This window comes from Oryctolagus cuniculus, chromosome 5, assembly GCF_964237555.1.
Source record: "Oryctolagus cuniculus chromosome 5, mOryCun1.1, whole genome shotgun sequence".
NCBI lineage: Eukaryota > Metazoa > Chordata > Mammalia > Lagomorpha > Leporidae > Oryctolagus > Oryctolagus cuniculus.
The window spans coordinates 35244717-35258582 of record NC_091436.1 but is presented as its reverse complement, the minus strand read 5'-3'; the positions used below and the strand labels follow the sequence as shown (position 1 = coordinate 35258582).

The window sequence follows — 13866 nt, the reverse complement described above, 5'->3', positions numbered from 1 at the left end:
AGTAAAGAAAGATACTTCATATAAGAATGATTATTCACTTGCTAGAAATGTTCTAAAATGTTACTGCTAAATAATTCCTTGCATTTTAAGATATTTAGAGTGGCCATTTAGAGCAGCGGTAAGATGCCACTTCACATACATCTATATTGAAGTGTCTGGGTTTAAGTTCTGACTCTGCTTCCAATTCCAGGTTCCTACTAATGTAAACTCTGAGAGGAAACAGGTGATGGCTCAAATATTTGAGTCCCTGCCACCTATGTGAGAGATCAATGTTGAGTCCCGTGCTCCTGACTTCAGTCTGGCCCATTTCTGACTATTGAAGTCATTTAGGGAATGAACCAGAATGTGGATGATTTCTCTCTCTCTCTTTCTTTCTCTCTCTTTAACTCCCTCCCATCCTCTCCCCCTTTCAAAAAATAGTTCATGGAAAAATGGAATTAAAAGGTAATTTTAGAAAAAATATTTTGTATACTTTTTAAAAAGAATTTCCTGCTCCTATTGTGTTACAGTAGTAATACATCAAAGGGCACACAATAGGTCTTCAATTATATTTCCAGACTGGGATCTAGATTATAGCAGGGTATGGTAGAATACTGGAACACTTAACATGTTACTAAGAAAATCACATAATCATGATAAAGTGGAGAAAGCAACAAGATGGAAACTCAGAAGACATGTGAGAAAAGACAGACATGTTTGCTTTGTACATAAAAACCTGTGATGTATGATAAAAGACACCATAAAGAAGCTCAAATGGAAAATAAACATTACTGTTAGAAAGAAAGGGGAAACAGAGAGAGGAACAGGAAAATAAGAGATAGGAAGAAAAACAGAGCAGGAGATGGGGGGGGTGCAATAGAGAAGGCAGGCAAGCAGGTGAGATAAAGAAGCAAAGAGGAAGGAAGGAAGGAAGGGAAGAGGAAATTGCAAATGTAAAAAGAAATTCTACTAACTGATTTTAAAACTTAAAACTACTCAGTAGAAAATTGCTAAGGCTATCAGGCAAAAACACCTTCAAAGAATTGCAAAGAAAGTGAAAAAAGAAAGAAAAACTCAAATTTCCTAATAATGAAAAAAAATGCAACTTCAAAAATCAGAATGGCAAAAGAAGTAAAGATTGATTAAAAAAGGAAATGCAATGAAAATGAGAAGTTGGCATCCATGTGCACTTGGTATTTCAAAAAGAAGCTCTGGAAATATCATGAAAATTTAAACCTTTGACCTAATAATTCTATATTTTATTTTTTTCTTCTAAAAGGAAAATAAGATTACTATAAGAGAGTGTAACTGAAGCTTTGTTTATAGGGGCAAGAATATTGTAATATTGGAAATAATTGAATATTCATTAATGGGAACGAATTAAATTATAGAAAATCAGTAAGTTGAAATATTTGCATTATGAAAAATTGACAAAGATGAAAAATGTGAAGCTCATATGTGTCCCAACACTGAGTTCAAAAAAAGACCAGAAGATCATCGTCAGAGGTGCTGTTGATGGAATTTCTACATCAAATATGGCAGCCAGCTCCAAAAGTTACTGAGGTTTTGACCACTCATCATGTCACAAATAATGACAGTACATGGGTAGTCTTCAAATTGTATTCTACTAGGTTCAAACATCTTAATGGCACAAAACATCACTTTATTATCAGCCTCAGTTCTTGCCCCCACAGTGCACCACCAGGATGTAGATGAGCAAAATTCATTAGGAGGTTCCCACTAGATCAGAAATTAAACCTTTTCTTCCACCATTCCTTTACATTCTTGCTTATATAAACACATACTGGTTTTAGGTGATTCAACTAGCATTTCACAGTTGACTGGTCTACTTTTTGTTGGGAGTTTTTCCTTTGTTCAGGTGAAAGACCCACATGAACTCTTCAGAATTCTATAAGATGTAGCAATAAAAACGACTTTGGCCCAACATGTTTGCCTGTGGAGCTGATATCTACCCTAGATCAAATGGTTTTTACTCTATAAATGTAGGGTTTGGCCTGTTCATTTTAGTTAGCTTGTCTAAACAGAGCAGTTCAACAGAGAAGTGATCCAGATTTCAAACGTGGGAGCCTAGCATGTGTAACACATGTTCACATACATATGCAACTCCTGCATACAGTCTCACACTCACATACATGCTGAAAGAGCCAAATCATATACTGGCATTCTTCTCCCTCTGACCAGCCTTGGAACATCTGTTCTGCTTCTGCAGAGGAGTCACCCGTACGTAATCAGTGCAGGCAGGAGAAAGATCTTAGGATTTTTTCCAGAGCACCTCCGGTTCACTATGCACACAAATGAAAAATCGGGCAAATACCAATCTTAAAGTGCATGAGCTATTTAGTTTCCAGCCAAGAAGGCAAGATGGGAAGGGGGGTACCTGTGGCCAAATGGCTGTGATGACTGGTGTGGCAGCTTTCCAGAGACACTGAACCTTGACTTTGTTTTATCAGGATACTTCCTAAGTTGCTATTAAGAAGAATTTTCAACAATCTCATTTTTATTAGCCGTTTGTGCCCATTATAGTTTTGTAGTTGCTAGTTTGTTATGGCTTTAACATAAATAAGGTTCTAAAAATGTCTCACATGAGGAGTTGCAGGACTGGGTATGCTATTTAGACCATATAAAAAGCCTATGTAAAGGACTTCCCTTGTAATGGGACTCTTTTATATTTAATAGAACTGTCATATAAACATATACTAGCATTTAAAATGCAGTTTCTGGGCTATAAAATAAACACCATTTCTAATATTGCTGCTGGCTTTCATATGCATGAAGCTTAGTTCATTAAATGGTTTTTACTTCATTTATGTGAAACAAGTTTTTACATGAGGACAATATATAAAATGCATTATCCTTTGAAATGCAACCATTATCAGCGGAAGAACAGTGACAAACATACCAAGTGTTTTATGTATATTCAAGCAAACTGTTGTTAATTTTAGCACCTTATACAAAATGACAAAATTGTAAGCTAATAGTAAGTTATTATTAAGGATTATGATAACAGTGTTCATATAGTGAAATATAAATGTGAACAAGCAATGCAGAGAAGATCATAGCACAGTATTCACCTGAAAGGTAGTAGCAATATTTCATTACTTTTACAAGTTTAAACAAAGTAGATTTGAATAAAGCAGTCTTGCATTTAATGGCTTCAGAAATTTTAGTAAAATTTCACTACAGCATGTTTCTCTTTTCTCTGAAAAACATAGATAAAATTATTTACCTGACTCAGTTTCCTTATAAATGAGTTTATATATACATATATTACATATAATATTATCTAGACTTTGTAGGCATATAATTAGTAATTAACAAGTGTAGTGTATTATTACTTTTCTAAAGCTTCCTTTTAGAGGGGCTAAAAATCAGTATTTGTTGCAATTATTAGAAACTTCTTGGTAGACCTGAAAGAAATCTGTGTAAATTTTGTGATTGAATATAAATATGCATATATGTATATGTTGTTTAAGCATTAATCATTCTAAATAAACACATCCATTAGCAGATGTTTCTTTATATTTAACTTTTATGCAAGTTGAGACATTTGGGAGATTCAAAAAAAACTGTAGGATGCCATAACTATTTTTAAGAATTTTATTTAACTTTAAAAAAGAAATACTATTTGCAAATTTTGAAATAACATTTAAAAAACACACAATGGTATTGCCCATGGTTGAGAAATGATTGGCATTTTGATACATGACAATGTAACATTGGTTGTCCTTACATAACATAAGACAGAAAAAAAATCTGGTAAATTTGCAAAGTCTAAAATATGAAAATTCAAACCACAAAACTTTTAGGAGAAAATCTAGGAGGATATCTTTATGACTTGAGGATATATAAGAATTAATTAAACCAAATGCAAAGGCTACAAACTAAAAAGATAGTATGTTTAAACTTATCTATTAAAATTTGACATTTCTGTGTAACAAAAGGCAACATAAAAAAATTAAGACAAGTCATGGAGTAGAAGATATTTTCAGATGTATTAAAGCCTCCTTTCTCCTAAATAGTATCTGGAATTCTTCATGCATTATAAACCAAAAGACAACCCAATAAATAGTGGGCAAAGGGTTCAGAGAAGAAAACATCACAGCCAATAAATACATAAAAATAGTCTCAACCTCTCTACAATAAATAGATATGCAAATAAAATAATAATCAAAGAGTTTCTACTTCTAGCTACTGTTGACTAATTTATGCAATACTAAATCTTTTGAAGAGAAACAAAAACAAAAAAAGAACTAGAAAGTTAAAAAATCTTGTTTAAGATGTCCGAGAGCAATCAAAGCAGGACTTAAGAAGACAAGGTTCTTGGCCGGCGCCGTGGCTCAATAGGCTAATCCTCCACCTTGCGGCACCGGCACACCGGGTTCTAGTCCCGGTCGGGGCGCCGGATTCTGTCCCAGTTGCCCCTCTTCCAGGCCAGCTCTCTGCTATGGCCAGGGAGTGCAGTGGAGGATGGCCCAGGTGCTTGGGCCCTGCACCCCATGGGAGACCAGGAAAAGCACCTGGATCCTGGCTCCTGCCATCGGATCAGCGCGGTGCGCCGGCTGCAGCGGCGGCCATTGGAGGGTGAACCAACGGCAAAAGGAAGACCTTTCTCTCTCTGTCTCTCTCTCTCACTGTCCACTCTGCCTGTCAAAAATAAAAAAAAATAAAAATAAAAAAAATAAATAAATCTTTAAAAAAAAAAAAAACATTTAAAAAAAAAAAAAAAAAGAAGACAAGGTTCTGCCGGCGCCACGGCTCACTAGGCTAATCCTCCGCCTGCGGCGCCAGCACACCAGGTTCTAGTCCCGGTTGGGGCACCAGATTCTGTCCCGGTTGCTCCTCTTCCAGTCCAGCTCTCTGCTGTGGCCCAGGAGTGCAGTGGAGGATGGCCTAAGTGCTTGGGCCCTGCACCGGCATGCGAGACCAGGAGGAAGCACCTGGCTCCTGGTTTCGGATGGGTGCAGCATGCTGGCCTTAGCGGCCATTTGTGGGGTGAACCAACAGAAGGAAGACTTTTCTTTCTCCCTGTCTTTTCTTTCTCCCTGTCTCTCTCTCTCACTGTCTCTGCCTGTCAAAAACAAAACAAAAAAACAAACAAGGTTCCAAAGAAAGGTAAGCTGAGCATTCATTCACAGTTATCTTACCTGCTAAACTATTTGACAGTGCATGATTTCTAGTGGCTAAAATCCAAACAAAAAACTGGTAACTAAGTGATTTAGAAACTATGGAGAGTTTAGGATAATCTCAAGGGCTAGAAAAGAAAAACTGGAGTTCAGGCTTCATTTTAGGATAAGATCTTGATAAAAATATCTCAAACATTCCGTTGAAGCCCAGGACACCCATATAGACTATTGGACTAATGGAAGAAATGGGAAATAGAGAACTTCTCACTAGTACTACAAAGTAGATTAAGATAAACTACTTATATCTTAATTTTCCATCTGCTAGAAGGAAAACTTAGTCCTTTCTGTGGGAAATTCATCAAGATAACAACTTTCAGTTGAGAATCCAGAAAAAATCAAATAAAAATTAATAGAATAATCACAGTTGAGAACTCAGTGGATTGGCTTTTCAGGACACTAGACATTTTTTGAATGAAGCATGGTGGGAAAAAAAAAGAGGGTTAATACAGAATATGTTATAATAAATATACAGGGTGTGATGAAAATGGCATAAAAGGAGAGAAGAAATAAGCTGAGATATAATATTAAAGAAGTATGACTAAGAATTTTTATAAATTTGTAGAAAATATCAAACCTCACACTCTAGAAGATTTATGAACCACAAAATATATAAATACAAAGGAAGTCTTAACTATTAAACACCAAAGATTCTAAGGACAGATAGAGAGAAAATATCAAATGCATCCAGAGAGAACAGCTGACAGTTAACCGCTCAACAGAGCATTAGAAAATAGGAGAAAATATCATGACTTCTTTAGAAATACTGAAAGAGGGCACGAGTCCGCTACTTGGGACACCCACATTCCACATTAGAGAGCTGGTTTCAATCTGGCTATTGCACTTCCAATCTAGCTTCCTGATAACGCACCTAGGAATCATGTGATAGTCGATGTAATGCTTGAGTTCCAGCCACCCCAGTGGGAGATCTGGATGGAGTTCCTGTGTCCTGGCTTCAGTCTGGCCCAGCTCTATTTGTTGTGGTCATCTGGGGAGTGACCCAGCAGATGAAATGTCTCTTTCTGTTTCTATCACTCTGTCTTTCAAATAAATAAATTAATTAAATAAGTATATCTTTTTAAAAAATGTTGAAAGAAAACAACTGCCAATTTTAATTCTACAAACTGCAAAATTATCCATCAAAATTTAAAGTAAATATTATTACCTCCCAAGTTTTGTTTTGTAAATTTGTCTTGTAAAATTTAAGCTATTCTGAAATAAAATGTTTAATAGTGGGAAAAAAAAAACCTGAAAACTGTTCACCTACAGACTCATACTCAATGTATCCTGAAATAATTATTAAATTCTAAAGTACACAAAAAATAGACAAATAAAATCCAGGAAGGAATAAAGAAGATCAAAAATGATAAATATATTAGCACATGTGAATGAATGTTAAAATATGTCTAGTGCAGTGTGTAATATGAAATATTAGACGCAACCAGAACATGGCAATCATAGATCAAAAGGTAGGAAAAACATATGCATTGTTGAGGAAGTGGTAACAGCAATAGTATTTCCAAACAGTAATAAATCAAAGATTCATGCTTTAATCTTTGGAGTTATAAGTAAAATAATGAATCATAAATGGATATAAGGTAAATATGAAATAATTAGTTGACTGATCTTAAAGAAGACAAGAAAGAACAAAAGAAAAATTAAAAAGATGATAGATTTTACCCAAAATATATGTTACTTAATTAAGTGTAATCAGTCTGAATTCTATGATAAAAAGATGAGGTTTTTGGGTGGGCATTTGGCACAAACATTAAGGTACCACTCGGGACACCTGTGTCGTGTATTGGAGTACTTGGGTTCAAGTCCAGTGTCCATTTCAAGCTCCATCTTATTCAAGCAAACCCTGGAAGGCAGCAGGATTTGGCTCAAGTACTTGGGTCCCTGCCACCCACATGACTCAAGTTCTTGGGAAGTCTGGGTTTAGTTCTTGGATCTTTTCTTTGCCCTGACCCAGTCCCAGCTTTTGTAGATATTTGGGGAGTGAACCAATAAATGGAAGACTTTTCTCTCCATCTCTCTGTCACTTTCTGTGTCTCTCTACATTTCAAGCAAGATTAAACTGATAAATAAAGACTTTTTAAAAAGTAGGCTATAATGCATAGCCCTGACTGCTAATGGACAACTTAATACATTATCCCTCATAGTATTTTTTTTGTCTGTTCTACTTAATATGACTGGTTTAATTTAATGTGGGGAAAAAGGGACACTAACCCACTGTTGGTGGGAATGCAAACTGGTCAAGCCACTATGGAAGTCAGTCTGGAGATCCCTCAGAAACCTGAAGATAACCCTACCGTTCGACCCAGCCATCCCACTCCTTGGAATTTACCCAAAGGAATTTAAATTGGCAAACAAAAAAGCGGTCTGCAGCCTAATGTTTATTGCACCTCAATTCACAATAGCCAAGACCTGGAACCAACCTAAATGCCCATCAACGGTAGACTGGATAAAGAAATTATGGGATATGTACTCTTTAGAATACTATACCGCAGTAAGAAACAACGAAATCCAGTCATTTGCAACAAAATGGAGGAATCTGGAACACATCATGCTGAGTGAAGTAAGCCAGTCCCAAAGGGACAAATACCATATGTTCTCCCTGATCGGTGACAACTGACTGAACACCAAAAAGGAAACCTGTTGAAGTGGAATGGACACTATGGGAAACGGTGACTTGATCAGCATAGCCCTGACTGTTAATGAACAACTTAATACATTATCCCTCTTAGTAGTTTTTTTGTCTGTTCTACTTAATATGACTGGTTTAATTCTGTAATTAATACACAGTTATTCTTAAGTGTTGAAATTTAACTGAAATGTGATCCCTGTTAAACATAAGAGTAGGAATAAGAGAGGGAAGAGATGTATAATTTGGGACATGCTCAAGCTGACTTGCCCCAAATGGTAGAGTTAGAAACATACCAGGGGACTCCAATTTAATCCCATCAAGGTGGCATGTACCAATGCCATCTCACCAGTCCAAGTGATCAATTTCAGTTCACAATTGATCATAATGAAAGGACTAAGAGTCAAAGGGAGCACATAAGCAAGTCTAGTACCTGCTAACACTAACTGATAGAATAAATAAAGGGGAGAGTGATCCAACATGGGAAGTGAGATACTCAGCAGACTCATCGAATGGCAGATGTCCTAAATAGCACTCTGGCCTCAGAATCAGCCCTAAAGGCACTCGGATCTGGCTGAAAAGCCCATGAGAGTATTTCAGGCATGGAAAGCCAAGACACTCTGGCAAAAGATCTCTGTGAGTGAGATCCCAGTGGAAAGAACAGGTCTTCAAAGAAGGAGGTACCTTTCTCTGAAGGGAGGAGAGAACCTCCACTTTGACTATGACTTTGTCTAAACAAGATAAGAATCGGAGAATTCAGAGGGCTTCCATAGCCTTGGAAACTCATGACTGGAGCATAGGGTGATTACTGATGCCATAGACAGGAGTGTCAATTTGTAAAGTCAACAACAGGAGTCACTGTGCACTTACTCCTCATGTAGGATCTCTGTCCTTAATGTGCTGTGCATTGAGATTTAATGCTATAACGAGTACTCAAACAATATATTTCACTTTGTGTTTCTATGGGGGTGCAAACTGTTGAAATCTTTACTTAATGCATACTAAACTGATCCTCTTAAAAAAAAAAAAAGAAAAAGAAAAGAAAAGAAACTATCAACTCCCAACTTGACTCTCACTGGGATTAAACATGACAATAGGTCTGATCTGATTTCATCATCATTAAAAAAAAATCATCTATTATTTTTCACTTTATGTTTCTGTGTGGGAGCAAACTGTTGAAATCCTTACTTAATGTATACTAAGCTGATCTTCTGTATATTAAGATAATCGAAAATGAATCTTGATGTGAATGGAAGGGGAGAGGGAGTGGGAAAGGGGAGGGTTGTGGGTGGGATGGACGGTATGGGGGGAAGCCATAGTAATCCATTATTCGTACTTTGGAAACGTATATTCATTAAATAAAAGTTAAAAAAAATAAAATAAAAAAAATAAAAATAAATCATCTATTATTTTTCACTTTATGTTTCTGTGTGGGAGCAAACTGTTGAAATCCTTACTTAAGGTATACTAAGCTGATCTTCTGTATATTAAGATAATCGAAAATGAATCTTGATGTGAATGGAAGGGGAGAGGGAGTGGGAAAGGGGAGGGTTGTGGGTGGGAGGGACGGTATGGGGGGGAAGCCATTGTAACCCATGAGTCGTACTTTGGAAATTTATATTCATTAAATAAAAGATAAAAAAAAAGTAGGCTATAATGCAAGAATCACTGTCAGAGATAAAGAGAAATATTTTAAAATGGTAGGACATCCAACACACTAGGCATTTTTAACAGTTCATAAGTCTCAAAATACATAAATCAATAACTAATGAAATCTTAAGAAATTGATAAATCTGGAAAAGATTTGAAACAGCCTACTAAAGTCCTATAATATATTAAAGCCTATAATATAATATTAGATTATTATAAGAAATATGAATGTTAAAGGTGATTCTGGTGAAGATTCATAAATAAAATAAGGTAATTATAGAGAAAGCTTCTATCATCTCAGAGAATACAGATATTATGAGCAGAGTATTAGTAGAAATTTGATCATTAAATGGGGGTTCTGGGGTGTGTATTGTGGTGCAACATGTAAGCCACTGCTTCGGTTGCTACATCCCATATCTGAGTGCCTGGGTTTGAGTCTAGCCTCTGCTTCTAATTCATCTTCCTGCTACTGTGCCTGGGAAGCAGCAGCTGATGGCTCAGGTACTTGGGCCCACTCATATGACTTTATTTTAACTAAATTACCACTTTAAAGATTTTTCCCCAAACACAGAGGTACTAGAGGTAAAAATTTCAACATATGATTTTTGGGAGGACATAACTCTCTACACCCAAAAGCCTATAACACACTGCCCTCTCCAAATTCCTGTCCTTCTTGCATGTTAAACACATTCATCCAACACCAACAGTCATGAAATGTCTTTTAAAGTTTTATTTATTTGAAAGGCAGAGTTACAGAAGGGCAGAGAGAGCAAGAGAGAGAGAGAGGTCTTCCATTCACTGGTTCACTCCCCAAGTGGCTGCAACAGCTGGAGCTGTGTCAATCCAAAGCCAGGAGCCAAGAGCCTCCTCCAGGTTCCCACATGGGTGCAGGGGCCCAAGGACTTGGGCCATCCTGTGCTGCTCCCAGGCCATAGCATAAAACTGGATTGAAAGTGGAGCAGCTGGGACTCGAACCTGCATCCATATGGGATGCTGGCACTGCAGGTGGGAGCCACCTGCTGTGCCATAACACTGGCCCCCAGTCATAAAATTCTTAACCCATTAGAAGGTCAACTCTAAGTCCAGAATATCATTGAAATATTATCTAAGTCAGATATGGGTAATATTTGAGGTAAAATCGTAACACTAAGGCAAAATTCCTCCCTAGAGATGAGTGCTGTGGCACAGTTGGGGCACCACATACCACATAAGAGTTCTGGTTGGGGTCCCAGTTACTCCACCTTTGATCCAGCTTCCTGCTATTGTGCCTAGAAAGACAACAGATGAAGACCAAATACTTGGGTTCTTGTCAACCACTGGTCAACACGAATGGAATTCTTGGCTCCTGTCTTCAGCTTGTAGGCATTTGGGGAGTGAACCAGTGGAAAGAGAATGCTCTCTTTCTCTCTTTCACTTTCTCTCTCTCTCTCTCTCTCTCTCTCTAACAGATAAAATAAAAATATTTTTAAAATTCCTCTTCATTTGTGAATCTGTGAAATAAACCAATGATTTACCTAGTTCCAAAATATAATAGTAGGACAAGCATAGGGCAGACATTATTATTACAAAAAGAATAAATCAGGAAAAATACAAAGTATCATATATCCCAAGCAAGTGTGAAGCCTTGCAGAGCAAATTGCATTAGATTTTAGAGCTTAATAATAATCCTCTTTGAATTGATGCTATGGGGGGGAAGCCATTGTAATCCATAAGCCGTACTTTGGGAATTTATATTCATTAAATAAAAGTTAAAAAAAAATTTTAAAAAATTTGATTATTGTTTACAGCCCTTGTCTCTACTGTTGAGGAACAGTGTTTTTTCCTTCCTACTGCTTGTTGAATTCTTTACTTAGTAAATGGTTAATATTGTGATTATAAAATAAATGAAAGTATGTCATTGTAAAAATTAAAAGAAAGAATAAGAAAGGAAGGAGGAGGAAGGGTGGGAGCATGGTCAGGAAGGAAGGGTAGGTGGGAAGTATTGCTATGCTCCTAAGTCTACATATGAAATACATCAAATTTGTTCCCCTAATATAAATTAAAATTTTTTAAAAAGATCTAATAGGGCAATTCCACCAGGTTCCATATGAATATTCCACCCCTGAGACTAGATTTTTTCTGTTTTTTTTTTTACCATTTTCTGGACAGCAGAAGAGAAAAGGCAAACACAAGCGTAAAGGGTTATATACTACTTCCACTCACATTCTATTAGCCAGAACAAATTATGTGACCATGTCTAGCTGTAAGGATGCTTGGAAAAGTGACCTTTATTAGAGTGGCCTTATATGCTAAAACTCTTTTATAGACACAGGAGACAGTGTTATTGGAGTTCAACAAGCAGTCTAAAACACAGTTACTATTCTTTGTCATTGTTTTAGAGATGAGGAAGCAGAGTCAAAAAGGGTCATATTACATAGAGTAAATGACAGAGTCAAGACTTCAGCTTGCTGGTAAGTGCACCCCTCCCCTACACCTAATAAAACTGAAGATACACGCTCCATAGCCCAGGTGTACTAGCACATGTGTATCCAGAGACAGGTACTGCAAGGTCCACTGTTGCATGTCTCGTTAAAATAACAAACAACAAAGCAGAAAACACCCCATCCACAAACAGTAAGTAAAGAGAAAAACCACAATCTAATAATGCAAGAAAAATTCCAGTCATTAAAACTAGATTTCATTATGGAAAACTCTAAAGAATACAATACTGTATAAAAAATAAATTTCAGAAAGTACTACATAATTTGCCTGATTTTTCCAAAGCAAAAATAATATAAATGGCTTATGACTGAATACATAGGAAATACAGAATTATCATGGGAATGGTGTTCACAAATATTCCATTACAGTCAAATATCAACAAATACATAGTCTCAGATATTCATTTCTTGCTTACTTTTTTAAAAAATTTATTTAAGGTAAAAAATTCATTTTTTAATATACACAGATTTAGGAACATAGCAATACTTCCCACTCTACCCTCCCTTCTGCCCATACTGCATTGCAACCATTCCTCCTCCTTCCTCTCTTATTTACAATGATCTACTTTCACTTTACTTTGCACTCATCATATTATCCCTAAACTAAGTAAAGAATTCAACAAATAGTGAAAAAAAGAGAAAGAAAGAAAAAAATAAAAACAAAAAAAAACACCCTGATCTTCAACAGCAAAGACAAGGACTATAAATAAACTTTGATGCTCAAAATGTTAATTTCAATCAGACACATTACATTTTTTGTACTCTATTGGTTACCACAGATCGGGGAAAACATGGTATTTGTCTTTTGGGGACTGGCTATTTTAACTAAGTATAATGGTTGATATTTGCATTTATTTTATCACAAAAGACAAAATTTTATTATTTATTATATATATAATCATGTTATCTACAAATACGGATTGTTTGTCTTCCTCCTTTCTAATTTGTATCCCATTGATTTCTCTTTTAGCTGTGGCTAAAACTTCCAGAACTATATTGAATAGCAATAGATAAAGTGGACATCAATGTCTGGTTTCAGAAATTAGTGGAAATGCTTCTAACTTTTCCCCATTCAATAAGGTGGTGGCTGTGAGTTTGTCATAAATAGCCTTGATTGTGTTGAGGAAAGTTCCTTCTATGCCTAATATGCTTGAGGTTTTCATCATGAAGGGATGCTGTATTTTATCAAGTGCTCTCTCTGCATCTATTGGTATAATCATATGGTTTTTACTCTTCAGTTTGTTAATGTGATATGTCACATTTATTGATTTGTGAATGTTGAACCATCCTTGCATACCACAGATAAATCCCACTTTGGGTGAAGTATCTTTCTGATATATTTTTGGATTTTATTACCTGATATTTTGTTGATGATTTTATTCAACAGGGATATTGGTCTGCAATTCTCTATGGTTTATGATTTTTCTGATTTAAGAATTAAGGAGATGTTGGTCTCACAGAAGGAGTTTAGGAGGATTCCTTCCCTTTCAGTTGCTTTGAATAGCTTGGAAATATTGGAATTATTTCTTTAAAAATCTGGTAGAATTTCTCAGTGAAGTCATCTTGTCCTGGATTTTTCTTTGTTAAGTGGGTCTTCATCACTGATTCCATCTTCATCTTGGTTATTGATTTGTTTAGATTTTCTATGTCTTCATGACTCAAAATTGATAGATTGTACATGTCTGGGAATCTATCCATTTATTCTAGATTTTCCAATTTGTTGCCATATAGCTCTTTGTAGTAATTCCTGATGATTCTTTTTATTGCTATGGTATCCATTGTAACTCTTTTTTTTTAATTTCTTATTTTGTTAATTTGGATTTCTCCCTCTTTTTTTTTTGGTTGGTTGAGCCAGTGATGTGTTAATTTGTTTTATTTATTCAAAACACTAGCTATTCTTTTCACTAATCTT

General features: G+C 35.9%; 1 long non-coding RNA gene across 2 annotated transcripts in view; it reads left to right on the top strand.

Annotated features, from left to right (window-relative positions):
* LOC138849730 (uncharacterized) overlaps positions 1-13866 on the top strand; it is a 48660-nt gene that overhangs the window by 10042 nt on the left and 24752 nt on the right. Inside the window, exon 2 of one of the 2 annotated variants that reach the window (XR_011388862.1) lies at positions 11853-11924. The exons of the other annotated variant lie outside the window; for it this stretch is intronic. This is a non-coding gene — a long non-coding RNA (uncharacterized lncRNA). The remainder of the gene's footprint in view (positions 1-11852; positions 11925-13866) is intronic. 2 annotated transcript variants of the gene reach the window in all.